The following is a 20,884-nucleotide window of genomic DNA, read 5'->3' on the forward strand; positions in this document are numbered from 1 at the left end:
TCGTCACAGCCGTCAAAACCCCAAGCTAGTTCAGTTTTTGTTGATTCAGTCCGGTCCAGCCACTAATTGGACCGTCGGGTCGATTTCACTTTGTAGACCCAGTTCAACCAATTTTTGGGTTTTAGTCTTAGTTTTGGGCTCTTGCACCCAATTTACTATCTTAGGTCCAATTTTCAAGTTCAATTACCTATTGGGCCAAATTTTTTAGAAGAAAAATAATTTTCAAAAAAATCATATTAATTTTAATTAAATTTATTAATTTAATTTTACTTGATCAAAATTAATTTTCCCAAAATTCACTTAGATTTTCCAATTTAATTTTTCAAGAAAATGCTTGAATCAAATTCTGTAGTAGAACAATTGTTATGTCCACCCAATTTAATTCACATTGAATAAATCAACTTAATAAAATTATTTTCAAATTCGTAGAATTTCTTTTTGATTCAAATGTAGTTTGCTCAAGCTTCTGTTGAGCTAGCGGAGGAACCAATTTGACATATACAATTAGGCTCTATAATTGCAATTTTGTCCAGAAGCCTCATTTCGATAATTCACAATTACTTAATCATGGAGTCAGTCCACAAGAAGTACCATGGTTGAAGACTCCTTATTGTATATATTGTAACACCCTATACCCGGCCTAGTTGCCAAGCTCGAATATCAGGATGCCACACAATCGTCTCATATCATAACCAACAACTAAAAGCTCATTCTAACACAACATCCATCAATTTATTATTCGCATAGTTATCACTACCACGTGCTAAACTTACATTGATTAGTCTTATAAACATATTAAAATATGCATAAGGTCCATACAGCAAAATTCTCAAACTAGGTTCGTATCTATCGATAATGACACTAAGGTATCAGTATTTTCTTTAAGTGGTATTGATACCACCTGGAAAAACAATATCAAACTTGCATTCTATTTTTTTGTTTAAAACCAAAGTCTCAAAATTATCGGTACCTGTTGTGAAGTATTGATAAATTTACCTCGATTATTGATGCTTGACTAAAGCTATCGATATCAAATTTGTATTCTGAATTTCTCTACTCTAGACCTCAAAAATGCAGCATACATATGCAATTAATCCATTCCTATTTAGTTCCTAAACATCATTTATTTATTACTTTAACCAATAATCATTCAACGACCGAATTAATAGTTCAATATCGCAAAATCGTGTTCGAGCAAGTAACATCAACCCACCCTCATGTTCATGAAACCAAGCATAACAATAACATGTAATCCTTATAAACTAAATCCAAAAACCAGCAAAATGCCTAGAAGTTAACATGGTTATAAACAAGTCTACCACATTGCATCATTCCCCAAAATGTAAATAAATATAGAACACCTATGAAAGAACAAATAGAGTTCCTTAGATCACCTTTTGAAAACCACACCACTCACACCGATACTTCACTACTCTGCAAGGGTTTTAAGAAAGGAGTGGGTGAAATTAACAAGCTTAGTGAATGCCTAGAACAACTACCATGCAAGCAATTCATCAAGCATTAACGAAACAACTATATAACAACCTCAACAGTTCCAAATCTAGTGTTATATTATACTTACTCGTGCATTATTTTCTAGTTCTTTTACATGGTAAACATATCCACTTTTAAGCATATATCAATTTACACATATAATCACCTAACATACAAGCATATATCACAATACTCAAATAATCAAATAACATTTAAGCATATATCCAATACTCAAAAACATCTTTATAGATCAATTGCATATATCACAATAATTCACAAAACAATACATTCAAAAACCAACTAAGAACTCACCACAAGCAATCAAAAACATAAGCCTAAGCTATGTTCTCATGTAGCTGAAACTTTTAACATAACCAACTTGAAATCCAAATATCTCTATCTACACTTAATCTTTACGCCTAAAACGAGTTTCATTCATCTAATTATTCATCTACAACTAATTCTCAACCTTTAAACTATAATAAAATCTTTATTCATAATATCAACTTTTTCGACATGTTTTATGGCTATTTTCCAAAAAATCATTAAAACTCAAGAAATATTTAACGAAACTTCAAAGAAGTTTAGAAACCTCTTAATCATGTCAAAACTAATTGAAAAATACTTTGAAACCACGTTTTTACCAAAATCACAAAATCCACCATTAACAAGCTAATTTTTGGATTTTATTCAAAACATGCAATTTAATGGCTAAAAACTTAGTTTTAATGACTAAATAACATTTAAAACTAATGGGAAGATGAATTGTTACCTTAGTTGATGAAAAACTAAATGTTTGATCGAAAACTCAAAAAATCCACAAGCTTGACAATGGAGGAATCTATAGTGTTTTTGGGTGTTTTTCTTGGATTTTATGGAGATATTTGGCTTGGGTGATGATAGAAATAAAAAGAATTAAGGTTGTAGGACAAAAAGTGGAAGAGAGGAGCTTTCGAAATGAAGGACGGCTAAAGCGTGAAGATGGAGAAGACTAACGTGAAATTTATAGGTGATGGATGATATTAGGGTGATTTTTAAAATTTGGTTTAATTACCTCTTAAAAACTCACAATTTTGACTCTTTTACAAATCAGTCCAATTTTCAAAATTGATGGTCTTTAAATTTTTTTTTCAAAAATTGATTTAATTTTCTAAAAACCATAGTAAAAAACATTATCGATAAATCATGTCACAAAATTCCAAAAACTCTAAGGCTAAAATCCCTAAAATACCCCTAAAACTCTTATGCCCTATTTTAGGGTGTTACATATACTCTTTACTAAAGCAATTCATCCAACTGCTTTATCTAACGACCTTGTCATGTGTGTTACCCTCATATGGTATCCTTCATTATTTGAGTTAAGTTTGTTCACTCAATACAATCCTATTTTATCTCATTGTCACCGTTGTGTCTTCTTAATGATAAATGTGATCACTGTCAACAAATGACTATGATGAAATTGTTCTTTCGAGAACAAGCAACCCGTGACCACGTTCCATATTTATCAATCCACACAATGGCAATGGGGGGATATTGTTAACTATTTAATTGAGCTATGAATTCCACTTTTGCTAGTAAAGTTATGCCATACACAAGTCATATATCCAACATATCAGCTATTGGCTAGATCATTTTTAGAGCATAAGCCTCTACTTATATCAAAGCACATGAGTTACATACACATGGCCAGTAACTAAGTCATGATTTAGGTAAATCACACCACGCATGTCACAAGTGAATTAATTCACAAACGGATTTAGAATTAATTCATCTTGGGTCCAGTCCAATGTATCATTCTACCAATGAATACATCTATGTCTTTGCCCATGGAGTGAACTGCTTCGATAGCCAATACTTGCCATCTCCTCAATTGGAATTGTAGACGACATAATAATCCTTCTTAGTATTTGAATCAAATGCTCACTTTTTATTATTTTACGGGACTAGAGAGTCGTTTAGATTATCTATTGAAGTAAGTTATCTTTCTTGCAATGTAAATGTTCTTATAATACCACTTATCATTAGTTTGAACTTAGACAATCAATGAGTTAATATTTGCTTGTCACAATTTCCCTATGCATGCAAAATATGAAAGACACCAATACAAAAGACATAACAATGAAATGTGAAATTTATTTATTCATCATTCAAATACATAGAAAGCAATTGCATGTTTACTACAATATGGACACATTTCTCAATAGAAGCTTATGCTTTAAAGATGATCGAGCCCATATCCGGTAAGTTGGGTACATGACTTGTGTATGGCATGAATTTACTAGAAATAATGGAATTCATAACTCGATTAAAGAGTTCACGATATCCTCTCATTGTCATTGTGTGGATTGATAAATATGGAACATGGCCACGGGTTGCTTGTTCTCAAACAAGAAATTTACCACATTCAATTGTTAACAGTGATCATATTAATTATTAAGACACAATGGTGACAATGAGATAAAATAGGATTGTATTGAGTGAGTGGATTTAACTCAAAGGAATCAAGGATATAATTGAGGGTATGTAACAACTTGTATTTCAGTGGTATCAGAAATAGTGGTTTTAGGACCACAAGTCTGACGAGCAAGTCCGTAAATATTATTATTTATTATTTACGAGTCAAATATATTAATATAATAAATTTTGATTTGATAATTTAATTTATTTGAATGAATAATTAGGTTCAAGTAGTATATCTCGAAAGTCAAGTGTCTTTAGAAAAGGAGGTCTCAGAATCTCATTTTTATAAACCGAGCCCGTAAATATTTTATGAAATACTTACAGAGTTTTATTAGGGTCATATTAAATTTTGGTTAAGAAATTTTAATGTTTATCTAGTTAATTAATTAAAAAGGGCTAATTTGAAAAAGTTGCAAAATTTTATTCCTATAAGTTAAAGGTATTAAAAGGTTAAAATAGTATGTTTGCTAGGGTTTTTATGGCAATTGTGCTAAATCTTAGTGGCATGCACGGTTAGTGCTTTGTTTAATTAATTTATATGTTATAATTTTATTATAATTAAAAAAGAAACTTAAAGTAAATAAAATAAATAAAACACATTAATTTTTTTTATTTTTAAATTGTATGTTTTATGTGTGATTTTGGCATGTCTAGGTCTTATCTAGGTGTGTTTTGAATAGGTTTAAAGTTTGGTGAATGGTATGTGTGTGTCTCAAGTAAGCATATTCGATAAACTTGATTTTTAGGGTACATTTTGGGACACACGGCCTGGGACATGGGTTGCCACATGGTCGTGTGTCGCACACAGTCTACTCACACAGCCGTGTGTTTGTTGATTTTTAAAGTGCAAGTTTGTACTCGTGGTTTAGTGAGTTACATGGCCTGGCAACACAGCCATGTGACCCATATTTTCCCAACTTTTCATGTTTTCCTAAATTTTGTGTTTTATTTCAAAATGACCCCTGAATTTTCTTAAATTGTTTTTTAAGGACCCAAATGCTCGATTTAAAGCCTGTAAGTGTATTATTGCTTAAATTAAATTGAGTTATTCAATGATAGTTCTTGAATTGCATAATTATTTTTGTTTTCATGTTGAATGTTCTGTTTAGTGCAGTAATGCTCCATAACTCTAATCTGGCGACGAAGACGGGTTAGGAGTGTTATATTTAATGGTATCAAAGCTACAGTTTAGATAGTTCTTGTAACACCCCTAACCTGTAACCGTCACCGGAATAGGTTAAGAGGCATTACTAGAATTATAACTCAGTTCAGAACAATCATTTATCCAAAAATATTAAATCTCAGTCAATATCATTCATTCAAATTCAACATGTACTTAAAACAAGCATACAAAGCCTTAATCATCCATTCGGGATTAGATTGTAACATATTAAAAATTTCAGAAACTTAGAAAATTTTTAACATTTCAAATATCACACACCCGTGTGAACAGGTCGTGTGCCTCACACGGCTAGTAGAAACTCCCGTGTCTTAGACCGTGTAGAAATAGGGCATACATACTGACTTGTGTCACATGGCTGATGACACGCCTGTGTGCCACGCCGTGTGAAAATTGGAGAGGTTACTGACTTATCAATACAGCCAAGTCACATGCCCATGTGCTAAACCGTATGTTATTTAAGGGGTATACTGACTTGAACACACACTAGTCACACGCCCATGTGTGAGGCCATGTAGAGCATACTAACTTCATATACATTTCGATACTAGGGGACACATGGTAGTGCAACATGACCGTGTGTCACACATGGCTGAGACACACGCTTGTGTCCCTGCCTGTGTGGACAAAAATAGGCTATTTGCAAAGCCATTTTGCCACCCTATAAACACAAACCTTCACAAGCAAAAATGACCATAGTTCATAACCCAATTGGCAAACATTTCATAACCATTTCATAGACAATATATACCAATTCAATTTGATATTCAATTTCCTATTTAATACCATGCATAATTCATTCATCTAACATTACATATCAATACCTCACTTGCATATTTTCATTCAAACATTACCATACCAAAACTTAACACCCCTAACCCGTATCCATCGCCAGATTAGGGTTAAGAGGCATTACTAGACTTATCGGAACCTTTTTCAATCATTTCGTAAACATATTATACATCATCATCATCATCATCATAGAAAATCATACACAAAGAGTCCTTTTAAAAGGTCAATGAGACCTTAAACATGCTTTAGAAAGGGGTTGGGACTAAACCGAGCTCATACAAAATTTTTCAAAACTTAAACATTTTTCAAAGTTACAAATGTCACACGCCCGTGTGAACAGGCCGTGTGCCTCACACGGCATTAGATACGCCCATGTGTCTAGACCGTGGCGAAATAGAGCATACATACTAACTTATCCACACGGCCGGAGACACGCCCGTATGCCTTGGTCATGGTCGAAACTGACTTGGGTCACACAACTAACCACACGCCCGTATGTCTAGCCTGTGCTCGAGACTGACTTAAAATTGTATGACTACCCTAGGGGACACACTGTCGTGTAACATGACCATGTGTCTTACACGGCTGAGACATACACCCGTGTCTCTGCCCGTGTGGACAAAAATAGGCTACTTGAAAAGCCATTTTGCCACCCTATTATCACAAGCTTTTAAGACTACGTTTCATAACCCAATATGCAACCAAATCATTACCAAAACAAGCATCACTCATACTTCAATATCATTTCCATACATAATTCCAACTCAAACATACTAATTCCATGTACCTAATTCATACCATGAATACATGATTCATATCACATTTATAACCATTTCAATATCATAACAACCTTACCAAATCAATCATGAATCATACCATTTCAACCACACAACTAACTTACCAGAAATACCATTTCACAATGCTATATATATATATAAAAACATTAACATCATTAACCAGCTATTTTCGCATGGTTACATATATGCAAATCAAAATGAACCATATCGAAACTAGCCTATACATGCCACATAACCAAAAACTGAAAGCTTTTACTTACCGAAGCGGTAACCGGATAGTGTGATGAGGTCTCCTACTACTTCCAACCTGAGCAAGTCTCCAAAACTCTATAAACATAGGAAAAACACACAGAGTAAGCTTTGAAAGCTTAGTAAGCTGTAAGCAAATAAATCATTTCAATGATATTTATAAACCAATATCACTAAAACGAATTTAACAAATCTCAATCACATATACATTCATTGTAATTTTAAACTCATATAACCACATTAAATCACTCCACTTATCTTATTTATCAATGAATATATAACCATACTTCCAAACTCGAATAACAACCATTAGCTCAATCATATAAATCAAGCTCGCACATATCCATTACATAACCAGCCAAAACATGTCATGCTTCACTAGCCAATTTACAGATATACGAACCATATATCATAACACCACCATCTTGATATATATTTCATATCCAATTTTTCAAATCAAAACAGTATATCTCAAAAACCATGTTTATTGTTTCATATCTCTCATTTTCGAATCATAGAACCACAAGGTCATATAACAAGCATATATAACACACATTCATTTGTATACATTTCTTTTATTCATGATAATATAATCTGTATATCGCATTAAAAACATATTCACCTTCCATTTCTGAATTTCATATATCATTCACATGTACCAGAATCATATATGACAAAACACAATTACCATTTCATATTTCTCATATAATTCATTTGATTATAGTTCACTTGCTATTAACCACATCTCATTTTCACATAGATGATAATCATACTCACTTTCATTGCTCAATTTCATATACATTGCAACATACCTCAATCGGATGCACATTCATATACTCATTTATTTCTCGGAATACCCGTTGAACCGTTCGGAATCAATAAGGATACATATACGATGCCAACGTCCCAGACGTGGTCTTACATGAAATAAAATATCAATGCCACTATCCCAGATAGGGTCTTACACAAGATCATATACGATGCCAGTGTAAATCACAAATCGATGCCAACGTCCCAGACGTGGTCTTACACGATAACACATCTCAAAATCTTATGTCATGACATATGTATCCTATACTATTCCTATGGTTCGTACGGGGCTTTCGAAAGTCGTAACACTGTCGATGATTTCTCAATTCTACATATTCATCTTTCATAGCCATTCAATATATTTCAATATCATATAAGCATGACTAAATCAATTTAAATACATTTATTTGCATATGAACTTACCTCATACTAACACGAACAAACCGGAACGACTATTCGAAAATTTTTGACTTTCCCCGATTCAAATTCGATTTCCTCATTTCTTGATCTAATTCAATACAAATTTGGTTTAATAACATATTCATTCAATTTCATCCAAAAACACATAAAAGGGCAATTTTCACTTTAGCCCCTAACATTTTACATTTTCCACAATTTAGTCCTTATTTCAAAACAACACAAAATACTAAAATTTTCACTATGCCCCTAGTAGCCCATTAGTTCAATTTTTTTTACATTGTCCCTCAATTTCTCATTTTCACAAATTAGCCCAAAATACTCAAATTCATCAAAATACAAAAACAAAACATATTAATTCAACACATATCTTTCATTTTTTATCAACTATTATCATAAAGCTCACAAAAGCATCAATGGAATATTTCAAAATCATCATCAAATTTTGAAATTTAAGCACGGGCTAGCTAGTACACAAAGCAACGATCTCAAAAACATAGAAATCATCAAAAACTGAGAAAAATAGAATTACCTATTCATTCATGCAATGGCCGAATACTTTGAAGCTTCAATGGCTTCTTTTTCTTTTAAATTTCGGCAATAGATGATAATAAAGCCAAATTATTTTATTTTGTTTTATTTATTAAAACACTTATTAGCTATTTTACTATATCAACCTTCAAAAATATTTAAAACTACTCCAACTATCCCTCCACTATCATCCATTATCACAAAAAGGTCTAATATCTTTATAAGGACTTTCACTTTAATAAACCTTAGCAACTAAATACTTTAACAAATAGAAAGCCACTTTTGCATCTTACGCGATTAAGTCATTTTTATCAAATCGAACACGCAAACAATAAAATTTTTATCCAGAATTTTCACACATAACAATTCACATGCTATTAACACGAAAAATAATATTAAAATATTTTTCTGACTCGAATTTGCGGTCCCAAAACCACTGTTCTGACTAGGGTCTAAACCGGGCTGTTATAAAAACATTACCAAAATAAGCCAAATCACATGCCTTAACTTATATTCAAAATCATTCCCAAATCATGATACCAAAACATAACTACTTCTTTCAAACTAGCCTATACATTCCATATTTACATGTTCACAAGTTCAAAAGTACCAATCGGGAATTGGATAGTGTGATGCGCAACTCTGACTTGTCTGAAATGAGTGAGCTATCGAACTTCTATAAAACATAGAAAAAGAAACAGAGTAAGCTTTATAGCTTAGTAAACCCATATAATTCAGAATTAAACTTACCATTTATATATAATCAAAGCAATAACAAAAATGCCAACAACTCAATTTAACCATAACCTATTCACAAGTATTCATCACATGTTAGTCATATAACAAATACATAAACCATCCATAATACAATACTTTGTAACATTCCAAAATTCACATATCATACATATAACATTAATAACACTTATAACCAATAACATATCCGTATAAACAGTATTTAGGCCCGTTGAACCTATTAGAACTTTAATGGATACTCGAGTGATCAATATCAATAATCCGTCTATTCTTTACCATATATGCTCTTTCGAGCCATGTTCGGTAAGCTCCTCCTGAGCTGATGGACAATAAGCTCTATTGAGTTGAATCAGTAAGCTCCAATGAGCTGAAACAGTAAGCTTTATCGAGCTGAATCGGTAAGCTCCAATGAGCTAAAACAGTAAGCTCTTACTAGATGAATCAGTAAGCTCATACGAGTTGTGGGAGTCCACAACAAATGCAGGAGCTCGACCAATACGGTAATCCCAGTAACATGTCACTCGTATCCAATGAATTTAAATAGTTCAAACGGGGCTCGGTCACAAATACAATATAACAATAAGACATATCTCAATTATACACGTTCTTTTCAATAATCACAAGTATAGAAAAGTTTGATTCTAATTATACGAACTTACCTCGTAACCTCGGATAAAACTATCGGCTATTCGTCCATTTTTTGTTTTCCCCGATCTAAACTCGATCTCGGCTTATCTTGATCTATATGATATCAAATTAACTCATTTAAAATTTTATTCAATTCAATTTAACCTAAAACATTCATTTTGGCTAAATTATAAATTTACCCCTAGACTTTTGACTACTTTGCAATTTAGTCCTTAACACGTAAAAAATGCAAAATTGCACAATTAAGCCATAACCCATAGTAGCTAAATTTCCTAGGGACTCCTATCAGCCCATATCCTTCATTATTTCACACTTTTAACCACTACATCTTACAATTTAATCCCTATTTTACATTTTTATCAAAAATCACTTTATAAATCTTGTAAAACTATCATTAAACTTCCAAAATCTATTATTTAACAACAAAGAACTCAAGTATTCAACAATGGCACTTTTCAAATTCATGAAAAAATTCAAAAATTAAGGTATGGGCTAGCTAATATATGAAGCAACTATTTCAAAAAAGTAAAAATCATCAAAAACTGAGTTCAAATTGTACCTCAATCAAGCCAAATAGGTGTCGAACCCTAATATCTCTTCTTGAATTCTTTTTCTTTCAATATTTGGTTATGAAGAAGAAAATATGATGATATTATGGCTTTTTTATTTAATCTTTACTTAATATTTAATTTACTAATTTAACCTTATAATAAACCTTAATATATCATGTAATTCATGGACATAAATGTCCACTAACCTTAATTATGGTCAAATAAAATTATAAGGACTTCCATATTAATGAACCATAGCTATTTAATACATTTAAACAATAGAACTCAACTTTTACGCGTTATACAATTTAGTCCTTTTTACCGAATTAACCATTTAATCGATAAAATTTCTTTACAAAACTTTCACATAATAATTCTATTATGATGAAGACCTTATTAAAATAATAAAATAAATATGTTGACTTCATATTTGTGGTCCCGAACCACTGTTCCAATTTGACCTAAAAACGGGCTGTTACAGTTCTTGGGCTGAGCGTAGCATGTATAGAGTCCAGTAATACATGAAATTTCATAACATGTACATGAAATTTCATAACATGTGATAGTGTGATGTATCCTGAATTTAGCGGACTTTGTTTTTCACATAGACAAAAGATGTCTTCCAACCGAGCTAATTCCGATGAAGCAGAGTCTAGTGCTCAAGCCTCTAATCAAGGGGCTGCTCATAATGTGCTGAAATTCAAGAAGTTAGAGAAAATGTTCACAGTACTTTTATTAATAATGAATAATATGTTTATTGTGTATATGGAAATCAATTTTTGTGGCTTTACGAAATCCACCCCCTCATCCTCAAAGTCCTATACGACGAAATATTCACAGGATTTCTATTGATTAACTCTGAAAGTATGGAGTCGAAGAGTTTAGCGGTAGAATGAGTAATAATTTGGCCAAAGCCGCGTATTGGTTAAAAACTCACAGAGAGTTTTAGATGAAATATTATATCTTTTCGAAGATTATCTGAGATGTGCAGTGTCATTGTTAAAAGAAGAGGTTATGTACTTTGATATCAAAAGAACGGATTAACTTGGATTTCTTCTAAATTGATTTCCGAAATAATTATGTTAGCAAACAATACTTAGACAAGAAGAAAAAGGAATTTCTTGAGTTGAAGCTGGGAAACAGATCAGTTACGGATTTCGAGTGAGAGTAGTTTAGCTTGGTAAGTATGTTAATAAGATGGCATCAATTGAAGAGAAATTATGTACTTATTTCAGAGATTAATTGAATGATGAGATTAAAATACTTGTCAATGCAATGGAATTTTTTGAGTTTGTAATTTTTATTGGATCAGGCTTAAAAAAAGGAAGAAATTTGTTATCACAAGAAACATAGTGAGACATGAGTTTGAGACTTCAATAAATGGAGCGTATCCAAAACATATTCTACTTTTCCTCCAATGATAAATGAAAGGAGTTATTAGTTATTTCTAGGGCCACTAGGGTTTTATGAAAAGATAGAATGAAATAAAATAATGTGAGACCACTGATGACTTCAATAGCCAGTACGATAGTGTTCGAAATGTAAAAAGACCTGAATGCAACCATTTAGACCAAAAGCTGGAACATCCCTAACCCCTCTCCATCGATGGATTTAGGTCAAGGGCATTGCTATCAAATCAACCGATTAATCAATCATGATTAAAATGTAGCCAATTTCATTCAGATCACAGTAAAAATTACCGATACAGTCTTAAATACGAGTTTACAGGTCCCTAAAAATGATTTAAGAACTAACAGGGGCTAATTTTAAAAAATTTTAGAAGTTTGGGGTGAAATATAAAAAAAACCTAAAAGTAGGGGACATACGGCCGTGTGGAATACCCCAGGCCATGTGACTTTCGAAATTGGGACACACGGTCATCTCCCAGCCCATGTCCTTGCCCGTGTAACTTACTGACTCGAGACACACGACCATGTCCTAGCCCATGTCTCTACCTGTGTAACTCTCTAACTTGGGTCACACGGTCGTGTCACAGCTCGTGTGTCAGCCCGTATGGAAACTATACTTGTGCAATTATTATACATGTTCAGGGCATACGCTTGTATGTGTTTTCCGTGTATGACACACGGCCATGTGACAGACTGTGTCCCAGGTAGTGTGCACCTAAATGTACCTTAAAACTCAAGTTTACCAAATTGTGATTACTTGGGCACTAAGCAACCATTTCACCAACCCTTTAACCTATTCAAAATAGAATTAAACATGCTCAAATCATACCAAAACAACCATCTTAAGTGTCTAACCAATATACCCTCATTGGTACCACATTTTATATCTTCAAAACATATCAACAAGGTATCATCCAAATCAAGATTTCATTCATACCAAATTCACCAATATCAAACTAATATATAGCTACTAAGATATCAATCTTTAGACTACAACCACATATCAAAACCTTATGTCAAACTAACATACCAAACATATACATATATACAAATGACCATCATTATACTTGAAACCCAAATTAACATCACATTAAAAAACCAACAATCAACCAAAGACTTCCTAGATACATGCCATTACAAAAATAAACATCACCATACTTGAGCTCGAGACCATTTTTGAATGCTGAGTCGATGATCAAAAGAGAAGTACCTAACCTGCGCACGGAAAACAAAATCGTACGCTGAGTAAAACTCAGTGATATTCCTATAATTCGAACAATTTAACTTAGTACAAGTAATTGAAATATAAAAATGCAATAAGAAATGTTATGAACATAAGTTTTAAATTAATAATATAGATTTGATCATTCTCTAATCTCATCTACAAATTTTCACATACTCAAACACAAATCAATAGTAATCAACTTATGCAATGGCATGATTCACCTTTATGATCAATACTTAATTTCATTTCAAAATTCAAATTTCAATTCATAATCCATTGACATTTCAATATCAAGAACATTAAGTATTTTATCATTTAACTTCCCTATTAACATGACTCAGACTCAAACAGATACACGAATCTAACCAACGCACCAGTTTGGCACCCAGTGCCTCATCAGATAAATCCAAAGTAATAATTGCAACTAGCGCTACATAAGTTGACACCTAGTGTCTCATCGGTTAAAACAAAGCAAATTGGCACCCAGTTCCTCATCGATTTGAAGTCGAAAAAATCCCTGAACTCTTCCTATCCTATCGCATGCCATCTATATCCGACTTAACCCAAACAGTTAATAAGGTTTCATTTCACATTTCAATATAACCAATGTCACATTTTCCATATACATATGGAAAGGAAGAAAGGAGGAACAAACAAACGACAAATCATTGGAAATATACACGAGACCACCGGCTCCCTGAACAAATGGAAGAGCGCCAACCTGTACCCCCAAGGGTACACCGAACTCAAGGGATTCCATCAGATTCGGCGAACAAGGAGATTCTCAAGAAAATATTGACCCATACTGAGTGCTAATCGAGGTGGATGATTGATCTGTCGTAATTTGGTGTATTTTCACACTTAAAGAGATTCAATACAAACACTTTCACTATATTTTAATTAAGTTTTCCTAGTTTTGTTTACATTCAATAAAAAGTGTAATATGAGTCTTTTATTGAACTTAGGGGTCAAATGAGGCCTAAGGGTGAGCTAATATACTTTGTGAGTGTGTTAGAGACCATTAGAGGGTGTACCAACTCAATACTGGTCACTGTGTTGCAACACAAAGAGTTTGATGTCACAACATAGGGAGCAAAGAGCAAGAAATTCAAGATTACCTTCAGTGTAGTGACACAACCAAAGGATGTCGTGACACACCTCTAAAGCTTCCCTGAGTACGAGCATGCTGCCTTTGATGTCAAGACATAGGCACTAGGGTGTCACGAGACTAATCTTATATGAGAAATACTTATGAGCCAAAGGCGTTTTGGCCTGTACAATCAAATATTAAACACGAGAGCCTCAACTGACCTAGGGTTGAGGATGACAGCAACCTTAACTCTATAAATAGACTTATTTAATACTTGTTATGGAAAGCATTTCATACTGTATAATTTTCTTTACAGTTTTAATTTTTAGTTTTTCCATTTTCTTAGGCTTTAGGTTATTTTCAGTTTTGCATTTGTCGAGTGATCTAATTTGTGGAATTCAATCAAATTTTTGTAGATTCCATTCTTCAATTAAATACAATTCAAGATTCTCTTAAACCTTTGTCTCTTTATTTGTTATTAATTTTCATCTTTTACATCAAGTTTATTATGTTTTTTAGATCCATAAGGAACTAATCCTCTTATGGGGGATTAAAGAGCGGAGGTACGATTAATTGATTGTTGTGCAAGGTTTTCTTTGCAAATCATCTATTTAGGAGTGCAAGAACTTAAACCCTACGATTGACGACCCTAGGAATTTATCTAGGTGGGAATTAACCCAAAATTGGCATGGTCTATCCATGAACACCTTAACCCCGAATCGGTCTGGACTATGAGGTCGAGAGATAAGTAGTTCTTGTCGACTAGTTACTCTAGTGGAAGATCGAGAGATCCTACTAGGGTAACGACTTGTTGATTGAACAGTGAACCCAAAGCAGTAGTTAGTTATGATTACCAAAACGAACTAGTCACCCATGCTCACGTCTGACTCAGTTTCCATACCAAATTCCCCAAAATAATTCCATTTATATTATTTTATTCTTTAGTTATAAAAATATAAAAAAAGTTTTCTTTTTGTTTAGTCATAATATACTTTGTTTAAAGTACCAATTAGCTCTATTTTTGCTTAGGCTAGGATTAATTTAGTGCTCGCCTCCCTTGAATACGATCCTGGGAGTACTCATCTATTTTGTTGTAACTATATTACAACTTGACTTGTATACTTGCGGGCACTGACTATTTAACTTATTTTGTGTACTATTTCTACTTCGAATGTTGGTACGTCTGAAGGCGATCAATGTACCACTATGATGAGTGAGCAGTCTTACCCGACTTTGGGTGGCAACAATTTTGGTCCACCCCGATAGATGTCGACCCTTCGATTCCACCATTGCCACCACTGGAAAGAGGGATCCCCATCCGTGACCCACACAACCTATGCAAACAAGTCCATCCCATCGAGAGAGGATGGGACGGGGTTTGTCTCGAACGAGCATGATGGTAGTATGGATAAGTTCGAAGACGACTTTTTTGCAGACTTATGAGGGAGTTTTTCCTTTTCCCATTATTTTCCTTTACAAAATTTGGATAATTTTTAATTTCTATTGATAGTTAGAACTTAGTTTTAATACTTACAAAAAAAAACTTTGTGCTTATTCTATGTAGGAACCCCACACATTAGGCGACATTACAATTTGGAGCTAAAACCGACATGAGTAGGACTGCCCAACTACTTTTGAGGCACTTCTAACGCAAAAACCAGGTAGTTTCTTCTCTTATCTTTTGGGTGCACATTAGGTACAATGTGCCAAATAAAGTGTGGGGGGTAACATAGAATTTTTCAATTTTTTTTTCAAAATTTTAAAATTTTCTTATTTTTTATTAATTAATTTTAATTTTTGTATGTTTATTTATGCTCAAGCTTCTAGAAATACAAATGACTAGTTAGGAGCATGTAAATAGGATTATGTGTATAAATCATAAATTTAGGTTGATAGTAATTGATTTTAGGTTGTTTAATGTTAAATTAATTAGTTCACTTTGTTACACTATAATTAGGTGAAAGTGTGTTAAGTGTACCAAATGAAAAATAAGTACATGAAAAACATATATGTTTGTTTGAATTATAGGTTGTTAGAATGTTAAATTTTAATTAATTTAATTCATGAATTGAAACACTTAGGGATTACCTAAGGCATTGTTTGGTCACCAATAGAGACAAAAAGCCAAACATATGTATAAATTCCCTAGTACCTTATTTTGGGTCTAATTCTAGTTTCTTGATGAACCTCAAATGAAACTGTAAGCCTAGTATATAATCTCTTAATCCTTTTCTTTTTGGTCCCAGCACGAACTTAGACATTGGGCCATTAATGTTGAGGGTTAGGTAGATACATAATGGAGGTTTCAAAATGAAAATAATTGAGAGTGAAAACTAGGGAATATTACAGTATAGTGAGTATAAGATTCTTGCAAAGTTATGCTTAAATGAAGAAAAAAAATCAAGTGAAGAAAAGCTTTGTGATAGCTAAAATCCAAACGAGAAAATCTCGAATGTGTAACACCCCAAACCTGGCCCAGACATTATGACCGAATCTGGCGATGTCACATGATGGGGTGTTTGAAAACTAAGTTTCTACGATAAATCCATTTTCGTTTAATTACTTTTCTTATCTCTTATTAATTCCAAAATCCTTACTCGTTTAATCGATTATTTTAAACATAATTCGTTGCGGAAGCTTTTAAAACCATTTTGAGTAAATCGTGTGTTTAGAGAAAACTTTGCCTTTTTGAAAATCGAGTTTTCCTACGTCTAGCAGTTATAAATCCATAAAATAAATAAATAACAGATTTAAGCAAAAGTCCCAAAAAAGTCCCCAAATTACATCCAAATAAACCACGGTAGTTAAAACCGTAAATCACCAATTTATAAATCGTAAAAGTCAAAAACTATGGTCACCGTCAGTCCTCTGCCGCACAATTTCAGCTAGGTCTGGGGATTACCTGTGCACATTAAATAGAGAGGGCTGAGCTTATGTAAACTCAGTGTGTAATCCCACAGAAAACAAATAGCAGTAAACACAGTGCACAGTTAAAAACAGTCTTGGGCTTAAGCCCCTTTCAGAATCAGTAACGGTTGGGCCTTAGCCCAACTCAGTATCAGTATCAGTATGCACAAGGGCTTTAGTGTAACACCCCTTACCCGTATCCGTCGTCGGAACAGGGTACGAGGTATTAACAAATTATAGTATATACTATTAAATAAAACCCAACAAAAATATGGCGTGCAATTTGATCATGGATCATTATAACATATGCCATTAACAATACAAACCAACTTCAAAGGCTTCGAAGAAAATGATTAGTTTGATACTATAAGTAGTAATTTAAACCTAGACAATTATGACACGTAACAAAATAACTAAGTCTGCCATACATGCCATATTTCAAAATGTTGAGTTCAGATACTAAGAGTATTGATAGTGCGGGCGGATCTTCTACGATCTCTGACTCCTGTGCTAGCTGGATGACACTATAAGACAAAGGAGAGAAAAGAAAGTAAGCTTATAGCTTAGTAAGTAAGTATATAAATAACAAATAAGGAATCTAATATGTTTACAACATAACTCAATTATATCATATTTTTAATTTTACTATTTACTCCAATTTGATCAAGCTGTCCCTCCTGCATCATGATCACTAAATAAATCATAACTCGAGTTACGAAACTCGAAATTCAAATCCATAAAATTTCCCTGAATCTATACTCGTAAAAATTCTTACAACTTTTTTTCTAGAATTTTTGGTTCAGCCAATTAGTACAGTTTATTAGTTAAAGTTTCCCCTGTTACACAGCTCAACTGATCTGACCTCTGTTCATTACGAATTAAATTTCTCTCAGTACATAATTCAAATAACCATGAAACCTATTTCACTTAAAACTAGACTCCATAAGGAATTTATTAATATAAACTATATTTCTTAATTTTTTTTGTACAATTTTTAATGATTTTTCAAAGTTGAAATAGGGGATCACATAGTCATCCTGAACAAGTCTCACACAATTGTAAATATCTCAAAATACAGAATTCCTTTGCTTTCTATGTTTATTTTATATGAAAATAGACTCATTAAGCTTTTATTTCACATCTTATTCAACCTCTAATTAAAATTATTCTATTTTTGGTGAATTTTCACAATCACGTCACTGCTACTGTCCAAAACAGTTTTAATGCTATTTTCACTCTTTCACATATTCTTTATACTAACCTCATTTTAACTTACATATATATATATACCACAAATCATTTTCACCACATTTCATGCATCACAAGTGTAGGTCCATGACTACAATGTCACCACAAAACCATCCCGTGGAACAATTCGGATTAATCCTCGATACTTGATGGTTTCAGCACACAGCCCCACCATCATATTTCATTTAATTCGGCTCTCTTGTACACATGGTGAACACTTAGTACCACTCATGCAACCTAGCCGATTTGTCTCGTAGCTCTCTTGTCTACATGGTGTCCTTCACTTGGAATCACGCATGCGACCTAGCTACATTTATCTCTCACGTAGCTCCCTTGTCTACATGGGATACATCCCGTATCACACATGTGACCTAGCTACTATATAGCATCTCGTAGCCTTCTTGTACACATGATGTGCACTCGGCACCATACATGTGACCTAGCTACGCTCCCTCTATTTTATTCAATTTTTCCGAATGTTCAACCGGGATCTCTCTCTCTATTACTTATTTCCATTCTTCCAATAGTCGATTTATACTTCAACATCAGCTAATATATATATAATAGGCTGAAATATAAGAATGTAAATGAAATTAATGTATTATTTACATACAAACTTACCTCGGTGCAAAATATGGGAATTTTGCAATTTAGTCCAAAACTTTCTCCTTCCCCGTTCGAGGTCGATTCCACGCCTTTCTTGATCTATAACAACATATTTAGCTCATTTAACAATCAAACTATTTATTTTAATCCAAAAATCACATTATACAAAAATTACATTTTTGCCCCCTAACTTTTACAAAATTATGATTTTGCCCCAAGGCTCGGAAATTTAATTTCAGCCCTTATTCTTATGTTTAATGACCTACTGATCATTTTTCTCTTCTATGGCAACATCAAATTCTCACTCTAACACATAGTTATGAACAATAGGTATTTTTATCGACTATGCCGTTTTGTTCGTTTTCATTAAAAATCACTTAGAAAAGATCCTTCTCCTAACTTCAAACATTCATATTCTACCATCAAACAACAAAATACATGCCTATCATTCATGGGTAAATTTTTAAACATAAACCCTAACTCGAACTAATGGTAGAAATAAGTAAACCGAGCTACGAGGATTTCAAAAATGTGAAGAACATTAAAAACGGGGCTTGAAATCACTTACTATGAAGCTTGAAAGTTGAAGAAACCCTAGCTATGGAGGAGAGCAATTTTCGGCAGCAACTAATGAAGATGATAACCAATTTTGTGTTATTTTTCCCATTTTATTTCATTTAATATACAAATGACCAAAATGCCCTTACTACTAAACTTTCAAAAAAATTCCCTCCATGTCCAACTTTTGTCCATAACTTAAGAATGGGTCAAATTGCTATTTAAGACCTCCTAGTTAATATCCCAAAGCAATTTCATACTAAAAACTTCTAAAACACGAGTTTTACAATCTATTCGATTTAGTCCCTAATCTCAACTTAAGCGTGAAATGCACAGAATTTCATCATGAAATTTTCACGAAATCATGAAATCATATCATAAACCCCAAAATAATTATAAAAAAATTATTCCTATCTCGGATTTGTGGTCACAAAACCACTATTCCGATTAGGCCCTAATTCGGGTTGTCACAATTCTCCCCCCTTTAGAGATTTTCGTCCCCGAAAATCTTACCGGTAAAGAGGTTCGGGTACTGTTTCCTCATAGCTTCCTCGAGTTCCCACGTAGCCTCTTCTATCCCATGTCTGTGCCACAATACTTTCACTAAGGCTATACTTTTATTTCTTAACTGTTTAATTTCTCGAGCCAAAATCTTTATTGGTTCCTCCTCATAGGTCATATCCGGTCGAATCTCAATTTCTGTTGGAGAAATCACATGTGAAGGATCAGAACGATAACATCGCAACATTGATACATGAAACACGTTATGAATTCTTTCTAACTCTGCCGATAAGGCCAACCGATATGCCACTGGTCCAATCCTTTCAGTAATCTCGTACGACCCAATAAAACACGGACTCAACTTGCCTTTTCGGCTAAATCTCAGAATCTTTTTCCATGGTGACACCTTCAAGAATACTTTATCACCCACCTGAAATTCAATCTCTTTTCTTTTTAAATCTACATATGACTTTTGTCGATCTGAAGCAGCTTTCAAGCAATCCCGAATTACTTTTATTTTCTCTTCGGTTTCTTTAACTAGATCAACTCCATGAATCTGTTTCTCACTAAGTTCGGTCCAATATAAAGGAGTCTGACACTTACAACCATACAAGGCTTCGTACGGTGCCATTTGTATACTTGACTGATAACTGTTATT

The sequence above is a fragment of the Gossypium hirsutum genome, chromosome A12, assembly GCF_007990345.1.
Source record: "Gossypium hirsutum isolate 1008001.06 chromosome A12, Gossypium_hirsutum_v2.1, whole genome shotgun sequence".
NCBI classification, from domain to species: Eukaryota; Viridiplantae; Streptophyta; class Magnoliopsida; order Malvales; family Malvaceae; genus Gossypium; species Gossypium hirsutum.